The sequence below is a fragment of the Tachypleus tridentatus genome, chromosome 5 (genome assembly GCF_004210375.1).
Source record: "Tachypleus tridentatus isolate NWPU-2018 chromosome 5, ASM421037v1, whole genome shotgun sequence".
In the NCBI taxonomy this organism is placed as follows: Eukaryota; Metazoa; Arthropoda; class Merostomata; order Xiphosura; family Limulidae; genus Tachypleus; species Tachypleus tridentatus.
In genome coordinates this window covers 44,443,489-44,466,494 of record NC_134829.1, presented here as the reverse complement: position 1 = coordinate 44,466,494, position 23,006 = coordinate 44,443,489, and the positions used below count along the sequence as shown (strand labels likewise).

Sequence of the window (23,006 nt, the reverse complement as noted above, 5' to 3'; positions counted from 1 at the left end):
ATATAGTCTCAGTAGGCAAGAGTATGGGCTTGAATGTGAGTGGTGATGATGTGGAGGAGTTGGTGGAAGACCACAACACTGAGCTCACCATGGAAGAACTCCAAGTCTTTCAGAAGGAGCAGCAACAGGAGGCAACTGAGGAAGTGTCTTCAGATGAGGAGGAGGGAAGGGAGGATGTTTCTAGTTGATTAATCAAAGAAATGTGTGGAAAATGGGGAAAGTTTCACCCTCACAAAGCTGTAGCAAACCGCAGCATAAACCTTTTCAATGACAATGCTATGTCTTACTTGAGAAACATTTTAAAATGCAGGAAGAAACAACCTCATTAGACAAGTTTTTTGTGAGAAATAGTTTTAGTGAGTCTCAAGCAGGTTGTAGCGGTGCAAATAGAAAGAACCCCAGAAGGAGAGTTACTTGATGTTTTTATGGAAGGTGACTCCCCTTCCGAACAATAATAACCCTCCTACTCTCCACGTCCCTCACCACCTTTCACTTACACCATCAGCTCTCCTCAGCAAGGTAAAGTACAGTTAAATTTTCATTTATTGTTTTTTATTGTGTTTATAGTTTTTGTGGTTGACTTTATGCATATAAGTATTATTATACAGATATAAATAATCAATATTTTTACTTAAAATACTTCATAATGCGTAATTTTTGGAGGTGTGTGACGGATTAATTTAATTTACAGTATTTTTTGTGGGAAAAATTGATTCGGTTTTCGAACAGCCTTCTGGAACGGGTTAAATTCGAGAACCGAGGTACCACTGTATTTTTCTAATCGTTATAACTACATATGATCCATTTCATTTTGTGTGTTTTTTATTTTTGTTTCTGTATTTTTCAGACTGATAAAATGAAACGTGTTCAATTAAGTGGTGCACAAAAGAGAAAACTGGCAAAAAAGAACCAACAAAAGACTTTGGATTTAGTGGCCAAGACTGGAAAGCTGACTAATTTTTCACTCAACTTACACAACAAGATCTTCCAAATCAAAACCCATCTCCGCTATCAGAAGTCACTTGTACTGCATCTGACTCTGACAATATTAAACTTGAACCAAGCTCCACCCCTACAAGTACCACTTTGTCCACTTCAAGTTCAGAACATCATGATAACGTTGAGGTGTCACAGGCTTGTTCAACTGGCATAAGTTCCACAACTGATCTTACTTTGGCTGTAAATTCTTCTAATATCTCTAGTGTTAATGTTAATGCAAGTTGCTCCACAAGACAGTCTGAAATTGAAATAATTGCTGAAAATGAAAATCTACTGGACTATGGTAAAATGCTTCAGTCTACAAAAGATTAAGAAACTAAAGCAAAAGATTTGCCAAATGGCCCATTGTGGTATTGACAGTCTGTGGGTCCACAAGGATTCCAATAAGACACATTGTCAGCAGATAAATCGAGCCAGACTTTTAGCAGTGGCAAACAAACAAAATACTGTTCAAAAACTTTTCTTTGGGGTAAAAGCCAAAGGTGGCCAATACAAGAGAGAGTGGTTATTGTAGTCACCATCAACAGGGTCAGTTTACTGCTTCGTTTGTAAACATTTTGCCCCTAAATTTTCCTCGCGTTTTGTTGAAAGAGAAGAGTTCAGTGACTGAAATACTATTGTAGTTGATCATCATGAAAGAAGCGCTACTCACTGAGACTCTATGTTAACATACTTAACTCGCAGACAAGGTTTAGACTTGCGAAGAGAGTTGGAAAAACAAATTAAAGAAAAGTGTAATTACTAGGAATATATCTTAGAGTGTGTAATAGCTGTTATTCGCACGTTAGCTGAACGTGGCCTGGCTTTTTGTGGAACAGATGAAAAATTTGGCCTACTGCAGAATAGGAATTGTTTAATGCTGTTTGAGCTCATAAGTCAGTTTGGTCCGTTTTTAGCAGGGCACATTTCGAAATATGAAAATTCTGGAAAAGAAAATATTTCTTACCTATCCAAAACCACCTGTGGAGAACTCATTGAACCAATAGCTCAGAAGCCCGACGCGTTTATTGTTGATGAAGTAAGGTCGAAACGTTGTTCGCTCCTCTACGTAAAATATTTTCTCAACCCAAACGAGCCATTTTTACATATATAGTATTCTCTACAAGTGGGTTTTCTCGACATTACTGAAGTAATTTTTTCTGCTTATTTTCGCTTGTCAGTTGACTTGACGCCAGACCTATAACATATAGATCAGTTAAGTATTGTACTTCGATACGTAAAGATGGGCAGCGTATTGAACGCTTTCTAACCTTTCTGGAACTGAAAAGCCATAACGGTGAGGAAATGGCAAACCAGGTATTGCAGTACCTACGTGATGTTTGCAAACTTAATTTTTCAAAATATAGAGGTCAGTCTTACGACAATGCTGCTAACATGTTTGGGTGTTATAAGAGAATGCAGCAAGAGATTTTAGACGAAAATAAGTTTCTCACAATTGTGTGTGCAATATGCAGCCCATTCACTAAATATGGTAGGCCGAAGTGCTGTTGGCTGTTCTCAAGTAGCAGTTAATGTTTCTCTACAATGTATTTGCTCTATACATTTTTTCAGTCTCAACCAGCCGGTGGAAATTTCTTAAAGCTTGTCTTAGAAATGAAAGTGTGTTAAAATCTATCTTTGATACCAGATGGGAGGCACACGTTATGGCAAAAACAGCAATTTTGAAGTCTTTCTTTAAGATCTTGAAAGCTTTAGAATGTCTAGTTGAAGACCAGTCATAGAAGGGATACATTAGAAGAGAAGCAGACAATGTTACAAATACGATGCAAGTGATAAAATTTGTTTTTATGTTGATCATGTGGGATGAGATTTTTCAAAAGTTTCGTCAAGTCAAGTTCTGCAAAATGAGGATATGAACTTAAAAACACGTGCAGATCTGTATGGGTTATTAGCTGACCAACTTTAAGGGATGACATTAAAAGATTTGAAGCAGTAGCAAAAGATGCAGATCTGTATGGGTTATTAGCTGACCAACTTTAAGGGATGACATTAAAAGATTTGAAGCAGTTGTGAAATAAATACTACCAAATGTTGATTACAATGCAGCTCAAACTCGCAAACTTGTCAGAAAGAAGTTACTTGATGACGGAGATGCACAAGTCTGAATGCCAGAGATAAATTATGTATCACCACCTCCTACACAATTGTTGATAAACTAGAAAACAAGATGAGAAGAAGGGGAGAAGTGTACAAAGACATAACAAAGATTTTATTCCTATGTGATGTGCCAAATGGTGTTACTTCATCTGCTGAAACTGAAGGATACTCTCAGTGTTCCCAAAAGCTAATTGATGCTTACCCAGAGGAGTTGGACACTAATCTTTCTGCCGAGCTTCAGTAGTTTTACTCATACGTGCGCCATAAGTTCAGTGCAATAAAAATTGTAAACAGCAGATTCGGTCATGTTGAACTTTATAAAATAATTTCAGAAGACAAAACTGAGTGTGTGTTTCCAAACTTAGACATTACATTGCGTATATTTTTAACATTAATGGTTACAAATTGCACAACTGAGCGTTCATTTTCTCAACTCAATCATATTAAAAATCCCAACAGAATAACTATGCGACAAGACAGGCCGGATGCCTTGTCTCTGCTAATTATAGAAGCAGATTTGTTACGCCAAACTAGTTTTGAAGACTTAATCCAAGGCTTTGGAATTAAAAATTCAAAAAGAAAACTTTTTAAAGTTTAAATAAATATTAAGGTATAAGTAAATAATTTGCTTACGGGGTTTTAAGTTCAAAGTGAGAAATTGTTAACATCAAAGTGAGACTGTTTTTTTAATAGAAGGGTTATGAGTAAATTTTTCATTTTGTTAACATCAAAGGGTGAATTTGTTAACATGAAAGTGAGAATTGTTAACTCAGAATGAAAACAAATATGCAGTAAAAATAAAGCTTTCTAATTATCGTCAGCCAAAGAAGTGATTTCCCTCACTTCTAAATAAAAGGCCTGAGTCATTGTTTGATTTTGATGCCTGCCCAATCTGTTAAATAACAGAAAAAAAAGTTTATATTTAATATAGTTATGGGGTCTGACCCGGAAGAAAACTGAAGAAGGATTATAAATTTTCAAACTTTTATTTTAATTTCAGCTCTTATTGAGTGTTAATATCTTGTCAGTTAAGCAGTGGAGAGGCCGAGGGGGGCACCATTGTTGGACTGTGCTTAAGGCATCAGTTGCCCTTAATCTGGCCCAGCATACATGAAGTAAGAAGCACTTGAAGGCAATCTCATTCAGACACTGGTCAAATAAAGTTAAAAACATGAATAATAAACGCATAGCTTACTTAAAAAGTCACTTTTAACAACAACGGAGACAAAATAATTCCTGAACATTCATGTTATTAACACGGTAGACGTGTCATCGGTACCGAATATAAAACAGTCGTTTTCATTTGTAAAAAAAAAATATATATGTAAACTTTATATAGGTAACTGATGTTTAACTTGAATATATTAATATCTTAAGGTTACAAAGTATTATGGGAGAAAATTTCATTTCTATCGGACTTTGGATAAATCAAACGATATTATATCACAGAATGGCTCTTGAGTTATTCAAGAACAAACTTGTAGCTCATAGCTCCGTCAACAATCTCCTGACCGATTTCAGATCCAATAACAGTTTTGAACTCATGAGATCAAACCTTTTAGAATGGTGCATTTGACCACGCCCAAGTTCTTATGGAGTGATTTACTATGATTCTGCCTTAAGGGTAGGCTGGTAAAGATGCTGATGGATAATAAAACAGAATTGGGTGGAGGCTCGCTCCACACTTGTTATTACTTGAACACAAAAATATAGTTAATTAAAAGGGGGTGGGGAAACGTCTCATAGATTTAATTTGTTTTAATCCTGTTTAAAAAGAATCTAAAATGTTGCGGCCACTGAGGATTTCCTCTTGTTGATTCCAAGGTGACATAAAAACGTACAAATACAGTTTTATTGGCACCGCTGAACATGATAGGTAACAGAAAGAAAAGCTATTAATAAGTGTGTAATCACAGGTAATTCTGTTGAATGTAAATAAAAAATTAAAAGCTTTAATAATAGAAATATTCGATTTCACCAATCTTTGGACTCGTCTTCCTATTGTTAAAACAAATATAAGAAAGTCTTTCATCAACAATTTCAAAGTCGTTTAACAATTAGGGTAAATTACTTCTGTGCCTCAGTAACCACAGGACTTCCTACAACTGCGCTACCCACAACAATTACCTTATTATATTAATTCTGGCCAGTTATGTTTTGTTTTTTCACTTGAAAACAAGTTTGCGTAATTTTGGCAGTGAGTATTCAAACACACACGGAGAATACTTTTCTCTGGTGCTGTCTCCAGTATGAAGAACTGCTAATTTCGTACTAATTTTCATGAGTTTGTCACGTGCGTGATGGAAGTATACTATGACGATTCAGCACAAATTATTATCATTACGTTAGGGTTAAGCTTTTTATCTGTAACTACCGACTTTGTGTTGAACAAAAAGTTTTATTAAAGAACACATGTCGTTATTAAAAGTGTGTGGGTTATCTGTTAAGTCCAACGAAGGGAATCGAACGCCTGCTTTTAACGTTGCAAATCCGAAGAGTTACCTCTGTACCAGCAGGGGAAGTATTAAAATAGAAGCAAGAAAAAAACAACAATATCAGCCTTAAAATGTTTGATAAAATCATGTTAACTGTATATGCCACACATTATTCTTAATTTATCTATTTTAGATTAAAGATCAGAGGTATATAAAAATTTCTTACAGATTTATCCTGTGTCTCCCACAAGTCACCGCTTAATAGGTCTTTCGTACAACACTGAAACTCACCAATTGGACTTGACGATACGAGGTAAATATGTTCTGAAATGAGATTTACATATTCAGTTTATCACTTTAAAGTTTGTGGTTTAAAAGTTGAAGGTTAGCTAACAATTGAATATCAAATATTTATTGTAAAAAATCCCATAATTCACGGACTCTTTTTTTTCTCCTGTTAATTCGTTTATTTTGGATTCAAATTCAGGGGCGTATAGAAATGGGAATTTCAAATTTATCTTCCAGCTCATACAAAGAACAGTCGAATCCACGTCACACCAAGCATGTTCGCTCTTTCAGTAATCTTACTATTCGTTAGTAAAAGGGTAGCCCAAGAGTTGACGGTGGGTATGGATGACTACCTGCCTTTCCTTTAGTCTTTCACGGCTAGCACAGACAGATCTCTTGTATCTCTAAGTGAAATTCAAAACAAACAAACTATACACTAACTGTGACAAAAATCGCAGCAGGTTGTATAAAGAAGGAAACAGTAAAGCGAAAAACACATTTCTAACAATCATACATTATTTCTTATGTATCAGTTTATTTATAACGTTTTGTTATTAGGAACATCAGTGATGCAAATGATGGAATATCAGAGTGTAGAAACTGACAATTGGTTTAGGGTTCTTCTCAATATTAATTACATCAGCGGCCCTCGTGGTGAGGAAACTGTAAGTGGAAAGTTGTAATGTATGAAGGTAAATATTATAAAACAACTATGTATGACAAAGAACGTGTTTTGCTGATATCAGATTCAATGTGTTACGAAACATTTATGTAACATAAATGAATTGAACCAGAGGCGGAACTGATGAGATAGAAAACTTTCCAATGTTTCTTTTTAGAGTTTCCTTTTGATTGTATAACATATCCTCTTATTTTGCTTTTATAACCAACATTACTGTTTCAGGATGTAGAAACAAAGGAACCTTTGATCGTTTGTGTGGTATTCACAGTAACTTTTTATTTACCACAAAATGTTCAATGTATTGTAAATAAAGGTATTAAAATAACAATTGGTTTGTAAATGTTCTTCATGGATGTCTCCGCAGATGTATTGAAACTGTCACATGAAATAATATGAAAACTAGGTACATATATATAGGTTGATATCTATCATTTTCGTCTAACTCTGAGTGTTGTTCTAAAGACGGTAAGAGAAAAGAATATTTAACAGAATGGAAAATAAATTCCTGCTCTTTGTGTGTTTTATTTCGATAGTAGTTTTAACAACTGTTACAGTTGCTGGAATTTCTGATGGAGAGACAAAACTGCGAAGCCTGGAACGTCAAGTTCCAGAAGAAATCTGTGAAGATTATATAAATATCGAAGAACTCCTTCAGCTTCTGCAGACTGAAGAACCAAAGAAGGACATCATTGATTAGACGAATCGTTTGAAACAAAAAAAATCAAATAAATTTGAAGAGAACAGGGATGGACGATGTCGTGTACCACATGACGCCCACAACACTGATGTTTTAAAGTGACGTATGAAAGGAGAACTATAGAACGCATAACGACACGCGCTACACTACTTCACGTGCACTAAGTTATGAAACCTAAGTCTTTATTAATCAACTATGTAGTGAATATCTCCTGCATTGCTGTAAGTAGAAATTAAACATGTTAGCAAAATTGTTTTAATCTGTAGGTATTTGGAAATTTAGATTGGTATAAGCCTAAATCTACGAAAAAAGAGGTTGCAAAAAGAAAGAAAGAAAGACATATGTAACAGTTTGCTGTAAGTGAAGTCGAGTCTGTTTGTAGTTATATCTCTTGTATGTAAGATTTATGAAGAAAGTAAACATTATCAGTGAATTTTTAACTTTAGAAAAATAAAGATCACTCTCGCTTGCCTGAAAAAAATGATGACGTAACATCTTTTGAAACTATCGTTCTGGTACATGTTATAAAAATAAGTTCTGGTGATAGAAAAAGCATAATAGTTGTAATGTATTCTGAGACAACCATTTGTATGTTAAGTTTCATTTATAAATCATAATAGATTAAAGGAATTTGGTCAGCATTCTTAAAACAGAAATGTGTTTGAATTTTCGGGCTTACATCTTGAATATCTGATTAATTATACTAACATCTGACTTTTATTCGCTTAAGAAACTCTTTTTGTTTCAGAATGAAGTAATAGACTGGTAATAGTAAGAGTCATTCGAATTTTAACAATGTAACAGGTTTAAACCAAATCAGTGAAAGGTAACTTTATATGTATATTCAATGTACATTTTACTCACAATGATGTGAATACAAATATCATATTAAAGCTGACGAGTTCATATTTCAAGTAATTTAAATACATACAAACTTAACGACAAAGGTCGTCTTAAAACCAAAGAACAAATACCTCACACAGAAACTACACTTCAATACATAAGTATTCAGATCTTCACAGATAAGGAACTCAAATTAACAGGTTTTCGTGATATATCCAAAAAGTAAAATAACAGCTTGTACCAGCGATTGTGAATCTCGGTATCTCCGTATTTTGGAGACTAGAATACATTATAATAATGACCGTCAAATTCCAAAAGTAAGAGAGATACAAAGTGGCCCAAGCATTGCTGTAACTAGCTGCTCCCTCTAGCCAATCAGTTGAGAGGTAACACTTCTGCTGTTTTGTGAGAATTTCCGGAACAAAATGAAGGATCACTGAATGGAACGGGAATTTGGACACACGGTAAAACACCGTAGTAGCAGTTCGAAACAAAGTTCCCAGGCAGGTCTAGCGTGGCCAAGTAGTCAGGGCGCTCGACTCGTAATCTTAGGGTTGCGGATTCAAATCCCAGTCACACCAAACATGATCGCTGTTTCAGCCACAGGGACTGTTATAATGTGTGGTCGATGGTTGATGTAGATGATTATCTGTCTTTCTTCTAGACTTACACTGGTAAATTAGGGACAGTTAGCGCAGATAGCCCTCGAGTAGCTTTGCGCGAAATTCAAAAAACAAACAAACCATTGCGATTTCGTCATTATTAGTACGATATCTGGTTTTATCACACTGTTCTATATTTGCATTATGTACTTATTTTAATTTATAATTCTAACACCTATGTGATGTTTAGCTTCTTAAGAGAACCCAGCTAATTAACAAAAAAATGTTACGTGTATATACAATGATGACAAAATCTTAAGGCCAATGAATATAAAGAAAAAATATGCATTTTGCGTTGTTAGACTCAACCACTCATTTGGGTAGCGCTTCGAAAGATGAAAATAAGAAAAGGAAAATAAAAAAAAACATGGCAAAGGCTAAAATGTTTGAACGTGGCAGAATTGTCGAGTTGCTAAAGCAAAGTCTCTCTCAACATGCCATCGCTGGAGAGATTGGGCGTAGTGAAACTGCTGTTGCAAATGACTTAGAAGACCCTGAGGGATTCCGAACAAGAATTTCAAGTGGTCGGCCCAAGAAAATTTCGCCGGCGTTGAGCAGGAGGATTCGACGAGTTGTCCGGCAAGACACCAGCCGATCGTCGAGAAGCACCAAAAATGGGACGCAGAAAAGTGGACGAAGGTTTTGTTCTCTGATGAGAAAAATATTTAATCTGGATGGTCCAGACGGCTTCCAAAGTTACTGGCATGATAAAGATATCCCATGGGAGACATTTTCTACACGACACAGTGGAGGAGGTTCCATCAATATCTGGGGTGCTTTCTCCTTCCATGGAACAATGGAGCTTCAGGTTATACAAGGGCTTCAAACAGCAGCTGGCTACATTGGCATGTTGGAGAGAGCATCCTTATTGATTGAAAGCCCTCGCTTGTGTGGGAATGACTGGATCTTTCAGCAGGACAACGCTGCAATGTACAATGCCAGCAGGGCAATGGACTTTTTCATGGTGAATAACGTGATTCTTTTGGACCATTCAGCGTGTTCGCCCCAAACTGAACCCCATTGAAAATGTTTTGGGGGTGGATGGCAATGGACGTCAGTTCCCAACAGTGTATGATCTCTCTGAAGCCATCTTCACCACTTAGAATAACACTCCAGCCAGCCTTCTGCAAACGCTTATATCGACCATGCCAAAGAGAATGTTTGAAGTTATTCGCAATGACAGCCGTGCATTTCACAACTGAGATCTCTTGTTGGGCATTTCCTACCCTGTTTAGGACTTCTTTTTGGTATGGTCTTAAACTTTTGACCAGCTAGTATTTAGGCTTATTCATAATGTTCAAATTTTCCCTGTTAAATGCTGAAACAGTTTTTTTTTCTTATTTTCATTTTTCGAAGCTCTACTCAAATAAGTGGTACAAAACGCATATTTTTTCTTTATGTTTATTGGCCTTAATATTTTGGCCAGCAGTGTGTGTGTATATATATATATATACAATTAATTATTTTATTGGATATTTAAATTAAAAACTGAAATCCCCCTTAATCAAATCCAGACATCAAATTACCTTTCCAATCTAAGACTCTCTTTCATACGACGAAGTCCGTAATGTTACGGTATAATGTGGTAAGAATACACCGTTGAAATATCCAAATAAAACAAAGTGTTTGGTAAATTACAATCGTATCAGACGTTTAATTAATGCTACGTTACTTTACATCAAAGTTGGATGTAAAATCGTTCCGTCTCTTGGAATATAAACTTTTCACTTCTGTAAGAAGAAGTCTAACATGGTCCAATGGATAGCATGCCGTTCACATCACGTAACCGCATACACAAATATATATACATATATATGTATAAATAGATTATACATATTACCCATAAAAACGAAGGCTAAGCATGATCTAGTGGTTAGCATATCAGCTGTTCGATTTGAGCTCAAAGCACTTTCATTGTTTTCAAAAGTTCTTTCCTCCCACAATTGTCAACCATATTGTAACAGAGACCAATAAATATGCAGAAACTATGATGGCCCGCGCTGATTTGAAGGAATATTCTGGAGTAAAATCATGGAAGCCAACTAATGAGAAGGAAATGTATGAACTTATGGGTCTGATAATGCTAATGGGCATAGAAAGAAAACCAACTATTTCCATGTACTTCAGTACTGACCCTTTGCTTGCCACACTCATTTTTGGTCAGTGCATGTCAAAAAAAACCGGTTTCTTTTCCTGCTATCGATGCTACACTTTGCTGACAATACCCAGGAAAATATTGTTGACCAACGACAGCACAAGATACAGCCCATTATTGACCATTTACGGGAAAAATTTAGAACCTCATATGTACCAAACGGACATGTTTGTATTGACGAATCTTTGATACTATGGAAGGGTTGACTGGGATTTCGACAGTTCATTCCATCTAAAAGGGACAGGTTTGGAGTTAAAAGTTATGAGCTATGTGAAAGTGTAACAGGCTATGTTTGGGACTTTTTCATTTACACTGGTGCTACTACACAGTACATCAATAAAGTGGGCGGACAGGACGAACGTGTTGCACGCACATTGATGGAACCATTGTTTGGACAAAATTATAAGCTCTATTTGTATCGTATTTTTACAAGTCCTACATTAACGAAGTCATTTGACCTTCTTTGCATCAGCGTGACATACGTAACATGTATTGTAGCTACACTAATGATCAAAATATGTATCATGAAGTACGGGAGCTGGAAGTCAGATTGGTCATAAAGCACGGAAGCTGGAAGTTAGGTTGGTCATGAAGTACGAAAGCTGGAAGTCATGTTGGTCATGAAGTATGGAAGCTGGAATTCAGATTGGTCATGAAGTATGGAAGCTGAAAATCAGATTGGTCATGAAGTATGGAGCTGGAAGTCAGATTGGTCATGAAGTATGGAGCTGGAAGTCAGATTGGTCATGAAGTATGGAAGCTGGAATTCAGATTGGTCATGAAGTATGGAAGCTGAAAATCAGATTGGTCATGAAGTATGGAAGCTGGAAGTCAGATTGGTCATGAAGTATGGAGCTGGAAGTCAGATTGGTCATGAAGTATGGAGCTGGAAGTCAGATTGGTCATAAAGTATGGAGCTGGAAGTCAGAATGGTCATGAAGTATGGAAGCTGGAAGTCAGAATGGTCATGAAGTATGGAAGCTGGAAGTCAGATTGGATCATCATCATCCTCAAGAAAACCACTCTCGCTAATTTTCTCCAATATCTACAATATAAACAGAGTTCATCTTCACAGCCAATCAGATGCCATCTATTAATCTTTACTGAACGCATTCTGTTGTACAAGAGAACTTTAGCAAACCATCCATTAGCAGGGTGATCAAATGATGCAATGGCACAGGGATGATTATCAGTCCCGTCCAAGCCATGGCCACCTTCTGCATATTCAAAGAAGCCATACTGACAAGAATAATATGTGCTTCTCCTACGTGGCCATTACTGTCTTCCATGGAAGCAATTCTTAAGCATATGGGGGTAAAATGTAACAGACAACTTAACTTCATCAGCCATTTTAACACCACGTTAGTTCCAGCATGAGCCAGAGTTATAGAATGTTACTTGTTTACCAAAGTCTTATACACTGTATGCCATGATCATGCATGTAAAATGATAAATATTAAAACTACACGGTGAGATATGACTGAAGAAATACATAATACTTTTTTAAAAAAAAAACTAGTCTTGGGATGCACTACAGCTTCCCATATGAAAGTTTCATTATACATTATATCATCATCAGCATCATAACGTTGCTTCCAAACAAAACTCTTCTGAAGGGTGTTGCAGTGTAAAGGTCATGTGTTCCACTGCATTTCTTAATTTGAACATTCTTGTCCCACACCGACCCTGAAGACACTGGCAAAGCAGGAGATTACTCTGTGCCCCAGGAGAGAGTCATGGGTGAACAAGTGATATGCAATAACCACTGAAATAATTCATGACCACCAAATCTCTGATTTTCTCATATAGAATAAACAACAGTTGCCACTGTGATCGGGGAAGATCAGGTCTAAAAGAGAGGATGGTGGAAAAAATATACGTCAGTGTTTACTTAATGATCCTGGTGGACAATTGATGTTATTGTTTTTTCAGAGTCACCGCTAATATAAAAATTTAGAAGTCTAAACATAATTTTGAAAGTAGAACTAATTATTGTTTATCATGTAATGATGAAAACTAATTGTATTAATTTATCTGGTGAATAGCAGTAGTATCTCAAAAGAAAGATGTATTTGGCCTGAGATAATTCCTTGAATTAGCCCAAAGTAGCTTAGTGGTAAGTCTACATCCTTATGATGCTAAAAATCGGGTTTCGATACCCGTGGTAGGCAAAACACAGATAGCAAATTGTGTGGTTTTGCTCTTAAAACTTACCAGTATCAACCAACTATATTACGCTTCAACCCAACTGAATGTTTGCCAACACAATATACATTAGTTCTGATTATGGTAACTATTACCAAAATTAATCGGCTGTAACGAATGGTAAAGATTTCACCTCTCATTTTCTGAGAAAACCATCGGCTTTTGTTTTTTTATCTTTAAATACAGTGAGGCAGTGTTTCTGAAAATAAATTGTTAACTAACTACTTGATTTGTGTAAAATATTTTATAGGAATTTTCCACAAGAATTTAATTGAAAGGTTTGATAGATGGCAGCACTAGTTATAAAAACGTACTGAATTTTTGTTTTTCAACCCTTGATTAATTAAAAATAAATAAAAAACTTATGCGAGAATAAAATTAATTCGTTTAGATGAAAGGTCAAAAAGAAATTAATTTAAATGTTTTACGCTTTTTTTTATTATTGTTTAATTTTATAATTTAAAAATGGGTAACATTTTGAACGTTTAGAATAACGTGCATAAAATAACTGAGCTTCTCTATGAGGTTCAAAGAGGTTTATTTGTTTATTTTGAATTTCGCGCAAAGTCACACGAAAGCTATCTGCGCTAGCCGTCTCTAATTTAGTAGTGTAAGACTAGAGGAAAGGCAGCTAATCATTACCCCCCGCCTACTCTTGAGCTACCTTTTTTACCAACGAATAGTAGGATTAACCGTCACTGTATAATGCCCCCACGGCTGAAATGACGAGCATGTTTGGTGCGAGGGGGGTTCGAAACCGCGATCCTCAGATTACGAGTGGAATACCTTAACCTAATTGGATTCAAAGAGGTCCTAATATATTGATCAACCTCTTTCATATTCTTCATTTACCCCTACAGATTATAGAAATAGAAGGTCTGAATCCTGTGTAAGACCAGAGGAAAGGCAGCGAGTCATCACCACCCACCGCCAACTCTTTGGCTACTCTTTTTATTAACGAATAGTGAGATTCATCGTAACATATAAAACATCCCCATTGCTGAAAGGGCGAACATGTTTGGTGTGACGGGGATTGGAATCGCGACCCTCAGATTGCGAGTTGAGAGCCCTAACAACCTGGCCATGTCGGACCACACCCCTTAGGACCACACCTCGCTAGAGGTATATAACCACTTGTTCCAACTTTGGTTCCGCTAGCATGTGAGTCTGGTCGACCTGGATAAAATTACACGTCCAACATTGTTGGACCTGGATAGCTCATGTGTTTTTCGACTTCTTCATTCTACTAATATGCCAGCGGTGGTACGAACACAGTTTTAAAAATTGCACCATCCCACGATTACAAAAGGAACTGGTGATTGACTGTTTCTTTACAACACCCCACGGCTAAAAGGGCAAGCATATTTGGTGTGAGAGGGATTCGAACTTCCGATCCTCGGATTAGGAGTCGAGTGCCTTAACTATCTGGCCATGCCGGACCGAACGAGAGAGAAGGCAGATGCGATCCATTTGAAACTGTTTATTACAAACAAGGGCTTTGAAAATTGTGTTATAGGCTGTTTTTCTTTTTAATCTAGAGTTTGTATTGTGTTGTGTTTGTACTTTATTAAGAGTTTAGGAAAAGATCTGGAAGATATAAAATGCCATTTAGATTAGAGTGTAGTAAAATGGCGACCGGTTATTGAACAAACAAATATGTTAGCCAGTTTGTCTGCTTCTAAAAAAATTACTTTTCTTTTGTAAATTTTCGATTTCTGTTTTGACGACAAGTACATCAACCCCAAAGTGAGGCAATGAACATTTAGTATAATTCCTGAAACTAGGCCTAACTTTAGTCCTTTTAGAAGTGTAGCTTCGTGGTCAAAAAAATAAAATGCTTTTCTTATCGCTAAATTGGCTGGGCTTTCCAAAAGAAGCTGTTAAATAATGGGAACTGTCATAAGAAAAGTACAGCAACGAACCACAAGGTGTTTCTATGGGCATTACAACCTACTTATTCCCATTTTGAATGACATTACAATAGTTTTGCATGGTATTTAACATGTACGAGGTTTGTTCCAAAAATACGCGGACTGTTTGAATTGCGCGGCTCCAGTTGGTTCCAGGGGAATCCGCTTGGTGTCGCTAGGTTTGCACAGATCAGCTGATTACGACGCCATTTCCCGATTGCAGATATCTTAATTTGTGTATTAGCTACGCGGTTTTAAGTGAAGTGCGATTTTTTCGTTTGGCGGATTTCAGAATGAATGACCTGAAGGAGCAACGACTTGCTGTGACATTTTGTGTTAAACTGTGAAAATCTGCGACTGAAACTTTTGCTATGCTTAACACGGCTTACGGTGAAGTTGCTATGAATCGTACGGCATGTTTCAAGTGGCATGAACGTTTTAAGGATGGTCGACAGTCCATTGAAGGTGATGAGCGTCCTGGACGTACTTCCACGTTAACTGACGACCCACACGTCGACAAAATCAACACCCTGGTGCGGCTAATTGACGTCTGACTGTCAGAGAGCTTGCTGAAGAGTGTGAGATATCAGTTGGATCTTGTTACGAGATTTTGACCGAAAAATTGAAGATGCACCGCGTTGCTGCGAAATTTGTGCCTCAGAACTCGTGAGTTTTTGGCCAAACACTCGATCACTGTTCTTCCCCACCCCCCCTACTCACCTGACCTTGCTTCTTGCAATTTTTTCTTGTTCCCAAAACTCAAAAGACACTTGAAAGGAAGAAGGTTTGAGACGATTCCCGAGATTAAGGCAAATGCGACGAAGGAGCTGGAGGACATTAGAAAAGAGCGTACCAGGACTGTTTCAACAAGTGGAAACACCGTTGGGATAAGTGTGTGCGTTGGGGAGGAGAGTACTTTGAAGGGGTTTCAGACGCGTATTTTTTGAACAGCCCTCGTATATCTATAAATCATACAGAACAGCAAGTTCAACAACATGAATTGGAAAAAAAAATGCACCTTAGACCGCCACCTTTAAAGTGACAATGTAGCGTGATAACAATGTAGAGTGATAAATCGATACTTTTCATAATTGAAATATTATAATTTCTGTGAACATATACATTCGTAATTATTGACTTAAATGAGAAATAATTTGCATTAATTTCTCCAGGAAGAATATTTTCAATATTCCATCTGAATTTCCTACTACTGTAATGGCCGCAGTTTTGTTACAAATATAAACAACACTCCCAAAAACAATAGCCGTAAGCCTTGTTCTGGTCTGTTTCAGATATTTTTAGCACATTATTGAAAAACGTAATTCATTACTTGTTACTCGTTTATTTGTTGATTTTTTTTTCGGAAAAATATACAATATAATATTTTTATAGGTGGGAGGAAAACGGAGAGCTCATTGTGTAGCTTTGTGCTTAACTACAAACAAACAGTATGCTTATTACGTCATAAAACTATCCCCATAATATTATTCTTGACATGTTATATTAAAAAAATAATACTGTTATAGTAACAAGGCTTAACTCGCAACCAGTGGTTTACAAAATAAATCCAACAACAGAACATTCTCTCGCTTTCAGCCATAGGGACGTTATAATGTATAGTTCAATCCCACTAATCTATTACAGTAGTGCAAGAGTTGGAGGTGGCTAGTGCTGACTAGCTGCTTTTCCTCTAGTCTATCATTTATAATCTAAGGATGGCTGACGTAGTTAGTCTTAAAGTAATGGATTCATAATGGAGAAAACAAAGTAATAATAGTGGTAAAGGCGGTTGGCAAAACACAAAACATTCTTGTCCACAGTAGGTTCAGACGTTTTGGATATTCAATCTTCAGCAAAATCTGAATATATATTATAATAATATTTATTAACTAATGCTGTAGTATCATAAATCACGTTAAGTGGTAAACGTAAGAAAAAACAGGCTGTAGAATACGTTACGACTGTAAAATGAATCACAAGTTAAATAAGACAATTATAACTATGCTTAAGAAAAAGCTGAGATTTAAGTGTGGAAATTTAAAGTAATTTTAGGCCTAAAGATTTCACTGAAGGTGGAATAAATGTTTTCCGAAATGTTCGAACCTTCTGTAAGTAAAAATATCTGGTTTTGTCAATCGTCTTCATCTTTATTAGTAACCCTTGAGTTCTTTGTGTTCAATTCCAAAACAGTCAATCAATTAATCAGCCCTCGAATATATTTACGTTACATTCAATAAAAATACAAACAATTACAATAACGTGTTACTTAAATAATACGTCATCTCAAACTACGGGGTATGGCATGGTCAGGTGGTTAGGGCACTCGACTCGTAATCTGAGGTTCGCGGATTCGAATCGGCGTCACACCAAACATTCTCGCCCTTTTACCTGTAGGGGCATTATAATGTCACGATCAATCCCACTATTCGTTAGTAAAAGAGTAGCCCAAGAGTTTATGATGGGTGGTGACGAGTGGTAGTTACCTTCCCTCTGGTTTTATACTGTTAAATTAAGGATGTCTAGCGCAGATAGCCCCGAGTAGCTTTGTGCGAAATTCAAAACAGCCCAAATCTGTCTTGTTTGTTGTTTTTTGAATTAAGTACAAAGCTACACAATCGGCTATCTGTGCTCTGCACACAACGGGTATCAAAACCCGGTTTTTAGCGTTGTGGTCCGCAGGCACACCGCTGAGCCACTGAAGGGGGCTAATTTTCTTAATAAGAAAAAACTCGAACTGTCTCAGGTGTATTGTTTCAACGTTTAATCTCCAGCCAAGCGTCCTTTTTTAAAAGGGACGTAGAAATAAAAGCTATTGTTTTGTATTTTATTACCCTAATAGGTTAGAAAATGTATTATATTAGAATTAACATTAGAGATTCACTGTCCAATCACAAATAACGATTGTTTGCTCAAGGTAGTTCAGGTACACCTTTATACAGACGCGAATCATTTCAAATATAAAATATTACTATTCAAAAAAGATATAAATATTAAGCAGTAAACAAGCAGAAAAGTTGAGGTCAGACAAATATATCGAGTTCTGAATTCTGTACACGTATCTACAGGTTTACAGTAGGTCTGGTTGTGCAGAAACTAATCTTTGATATACAGGTATAAAGTAAGTCCGATTGTAGAATGATCCATATTTAATCTACAAGTACACAGTCGATCTAATTATGCACTACTTCATCTTTGTCTCTATAAGTGTATAGTTGGTTTGATTGTGGGTAGTCCATCTTTGTCACGTGACAAGAAATTATCTTTATGCCTATTTTTAAATATGATAAAAGTGTCACGTGACAAGAAATTCTCTTTATGCCTGTTTTTAAATATAATAAAAGAGTCACGTGACATACACTTCCCCCACCCTAACACGTGATTTAAAATGATACAATTAAATTAAATTTCACTATCTTGCACTGCTATTGGTTTGTTTTGTTTCGAATTTCGCGCAAAGCTACTCGAAGGCTATCTGCGCTGGCCGTCCCAACTTTAGCAGTGTAAAACAAGAGGGAAGGCAGCTAGTCATCACCACCCACCGCCAACTTTTGGGCTATTCTTTTACCAACGAATAGTGGGATTCACCGTCACATTATAACGCCCCCACGGCTGAAAGGGCGAGCATGTTTGGCGCGACTCGGGCGCGAACCCGCGACCCTCAGATTACGAAGCGCACGCCTTAACGCGCTAGGCCATGCCGGGCCTATTATAGTTTAATTAGATGTTTAATTCTTTCATCTAAATACGCGAAATACGCGAACATAAAACGTACACTTATGTAAATTGCTCAGTTCAGTTGAATAATATATTACGCACTGTCATTGGCAAAGAATTCACACTTTACCGCAACTTTAGAACTTACTTTTATATAAATACATATCATTACTTTGGCACTAATTCCATAGATAAACACCCCATAAAAAATCCAAAATATTAACATTGCAGTGACTCTTTATAGTATACATAATTCACTACTCAGCGGCGACACTGGTTTAATGATTGTTTGTTGTAGTGTTTGTTTTTTTTATTTCACGCAATGCCACACAAGAGCTATCTGCGCTAGCCGTCATTATTCAAGAGTGAAAGAGCAGAGAAAAGGCAGCTAGTTATCACCACCCACCGTCGACTATTGGGCTACTCTTTTACCAACGAATAGTGGGATTAACCGCAGAATTATAACACTCCCACGGCTGAAAGGGCGAGCATGTTTCATGTGGGGGATTCGAACCCGCGGCTGCTTTAATGATACAAAGAGAATGTACTAAAGGGACACTTTCACTTATTAAAACCACCTGGAGTCGAAAATTAAGTCGGGGTATTTATACACATTGATTTTCATAGATCTATTGAACTGTCCATGAATTTTCGAACCAGGTAAAAAATAACATCAGTCATATCTTTCTAGTGACGAAATACTGCCTTATTCAAAATATGCTAAAGCAATAATTTTATTTTTGACTGAAAAGTCGAATCTTTGTTACACTGAGATTCGAACTTTTACTCAGTAACAAAAACTCATTCTAATTTTAAGCGTTTTGATAGTTTGTTCTTTTTACTGTGACTTACCAATAATTATTACATATAGTATTATTTTATTTCAGTGTATCAAACTATATACGCCTGTACTGTTCCGCAGAAACCTTTCTAGTGTTGTAAGCTCGCAAACATTCTGCTTTTCCACTGGAGGTGTGGGAAGAGGGTATTTTAGCACAGAGTTATACAATGGGCTATCTGCACTCTGGCCATTGCAGGGAGTCGAATATCGGATCTTAGCATTGTCAATTTGTACATTTATCATGGGGCTACTTCCAGTGAAAAATTGTTTGATTAATGAAGGTAATCTCATTGACTTTCACGTCTAAGCCATTGACACAGTTGTCAGCTTCCACACATCCTTTAAACGCAATTCATGGGCCTCTGATATCAACACACTTTTTGTGACAATTAGGGTGTTCACTACAGACCCTAAAGTATGGGCGTTTATCTTCTATCACTTATCTTTCGTGGAAGCAACGATATCTCCTCACTCAGTTCTGTGGGTCTCCGAGTTGTGGAGAACTGAGGAACTCCCTACCAGGCCTAATGGTTTGATGACATTAGGTCATTGTAGGTATTACCGTAATATTGCTATAAATATTTTTTTTTAATCAATTATCAATTACCTCGATGATGGTGAGCGTATAATAACTGCAAATATTTTCTTGTTTTATATAGTTAGAACACAAAAGCCCCTAATCTATACCTTCTAGATGAGATAACTAGCAGCTTATTTCTCAAGCTGTAATACCTACAATACGTTGATTTTAGTGTATAATATTGAGTTTCAGGTACATAATAAGTAACAAACGATGACATCATTTTGTGAATGAATGATAACTAAAACCGCATTCCTGAAATTACTATAAATAAAACCGTGTTTCTGACACTATTATACCTAAAACCCAATTTCTGGATTACCGAAAATCCATTCATAACTATGTTACAGCTGGAAACGTTCCTCAGGTTAATTGAAATCGTTGCTTTAAAAAAAACACACATCATGTTTTGTAACATATGGCAATAACATGTTTAGATTGTTTCTCTGTTTCTGTTTTGCTTCTTGAAAAGGTTTATCTCACATTCAAATATAGATGAGTCATTCGTAGGATAATTTATTAGTCTACCTTGAAAATTCCTGTCTGGTAATAAGTACTTGTTTCATCATTCAAGGAGAGTTTGACCGTCACGTGGAACTTTATGCTTTGATCTGAAAAATCTTTGATTGATTTTCCTCACCGACATCAGTATGAAATCAGTATCAGGGAATGGGTAATTATATGTTTTCTGTCGGTAGCCTTGAACTCGTGGAATTTCCTATGATTAAAAAAGAAACCTGTGTCTAAAAGGAAAAAGATGTTACTAGAGACGAGTTGATATGTTTAGTAAAGACGAGTTGATATGTTTACTAAAGACGAGTTGATATGTTTACTCGGTTATTAACATTCGGAAATTCCCAACATGTGATTCACAAAAACGACTAATAAATCTTTTCGCGCTGTTGTTTAGGTAAATAACACACTAGTAGTCTATGTGTTATGATAATAAGTTACGGGACACTGTAGGGATTATTGCAAAATGAAACCGAACATTAAAACAAAACCAAAACATAATGACCCCTAAGGTGTTGGAATAACACTACAGTATACTATCAGGCATTTCTTTAAAGTAACACGACTTTCAACCAAAAGATTTAAAGGTATTAAAATTAATATCGGATATCAAAAACATGTGAAGAAATAACACATCTATGAAAAGATAACAACACATAAAGCAGAACGTATTAAAATCACGTTTATAGCAAACATGCTCGCGTATAATTGCAGTGATTTTCAAACATCTAGAAACCCGTATTTCAAACACCTACGTTTTTGTCACAGCTTGTTTTATTACCCGTTTTTTAGAGAATTTTGGAGATAGATAACAATGATCAGTTTTTGGTGTAAACTTTCCAAAGGTAAATTATTTTTTTACTTTAAAATAATCTGTAGTTTCACCCATGTCTTTTTTTTTTTCTTCACCAGGTTGTGTTATCATTGTTTTGCTACTTTGTATCAACCAGCTAAGCCTAAGTTAGACCACAATTAAACGTGCCGTGATTAGATTGTACTTGTAAATCATGTGACCATCAAAGATGCGTTCCCTGTGACTAAGCTGTAAGTCTAAAGGCTCATAATGCTACAAAGAAAAACAAACCCAACAAAACAGGTTTCAACACGCGTGATGAACACAGCACAGACAGCTAGCTCATTGTGCAGTTTGACAACAAACAACCGAAAGCGAACTGACTTGCTGGTTGGTAAAAGTAGCTCGTCTAGTTCTTGCATGGTTCGCATAAAAACGAAAATAAACAACAACAAGTGTAAAAACACTTCTAAGTTGTCTTAGGATGGGATTTGTAGCACAAAACTACATAACGGGACGAGTTAGCCATCTTTACTTAAATCTCAACAGAAAGTTTTAATAACAGGGAATTAATACTTTTCGGCTTCCAAAAATAAACGTTTGGTTACTGGGGATATCTGTGGATAACCGCCCCAAATATTGAACTGACAGACTAGAGAAAAGTTAATAACTCAACAGTACTCGCTGCTAATTATGGTGCTATTCATTTTAATGTTTACAGTGATATTTCTGTCTAAATTATCATCACAATGGTTTCCAAACTATAGCAAATCATTCACCAACACGATGACATAACACCTGCCATCCTGTGATTGGTAGATTGACGTTAATTTAAACATAACGCCTGCCATTCTGTGACCGGTAGATTAACGTTACTTTTAACATAACACCTATCATCCTGTGACTGGTAGATTAACGTTACTTTTAACATAACACCTGCCATCCTGTGACTGGAAGATTAACGTTACTTTTAACATAACACCTGCCATCCTGTGACTGGTAGATTAAACGTTACTGGTTTAAACGTTACTTTTAACATAACACCTGTCATCCTGAGACTGGTAGATTAACGTTACTTTTAAACATAACACCTGTGACTCATCCTGTGACTGGAAGATTAACGTTACTTTTAACATAACACCTGCCATCCTGTGACTGGTAGATTAACGTTACTTTTAACATAACACCTGTCATCCTGTGACTGGTAGATTAAACGTTACTTTTAACATAACACCTGTCATCCTGTGACTGGTAGATTAACGTTACTTTTAACATAACACCTATCATCCTGTGACTGGAAGATTAACGTTACTTTTAACATAACACCTGCCATCCTGTGACTGGTAGATTAACGTTACTTTTAACATAACACCTGTCATCCTGTGATTGGTAGATTAACGTTACTTTTAACATAACACCTGCCATCCTGTGATTGGTAGATTAACGTTACTTTTAACATAACACCTGTCATCCTGTGACTGGTAGATTAACGTTACTTTTAACATAACACCTGTCATCCTGTGACTGGTAGATTAACGTTACTTTTAACATAACACCTGTCATCCTGTGACTGGTAGATTAACGTTACTTTT

At 36.4% G+C, this 23,006-nt stretch overlaps 1 protein-coding gene across 2 annotated transcripts in view; it reads right to left on the bottom strand.

Annotated features, from left to right (window-relative positions):
• LOC143251049 (sulfotransferase 1C2-like) overlaps positions 1-23,006 on the bottom strand; it is a 31,172-nt gene that overhangs the window by 6,422 nt on the left and 1,744 nt on the right. The window contains exon 1 of one of the 2 annotated variants that reach the window (XM_076502383.1): positions 5,758-5,780. The exons of the other annotated variant lie outside the window; for it this stretch is intronic. The gene's annotated coding sequence lies outside the window, so the exon portion shown is untranslated. Of the gene's footprint in view, positions 1-5,757; positions 5,781-23,006 lie in introns of those variants that run through there. 2 annotated transcript variants of the gene reach the window in all.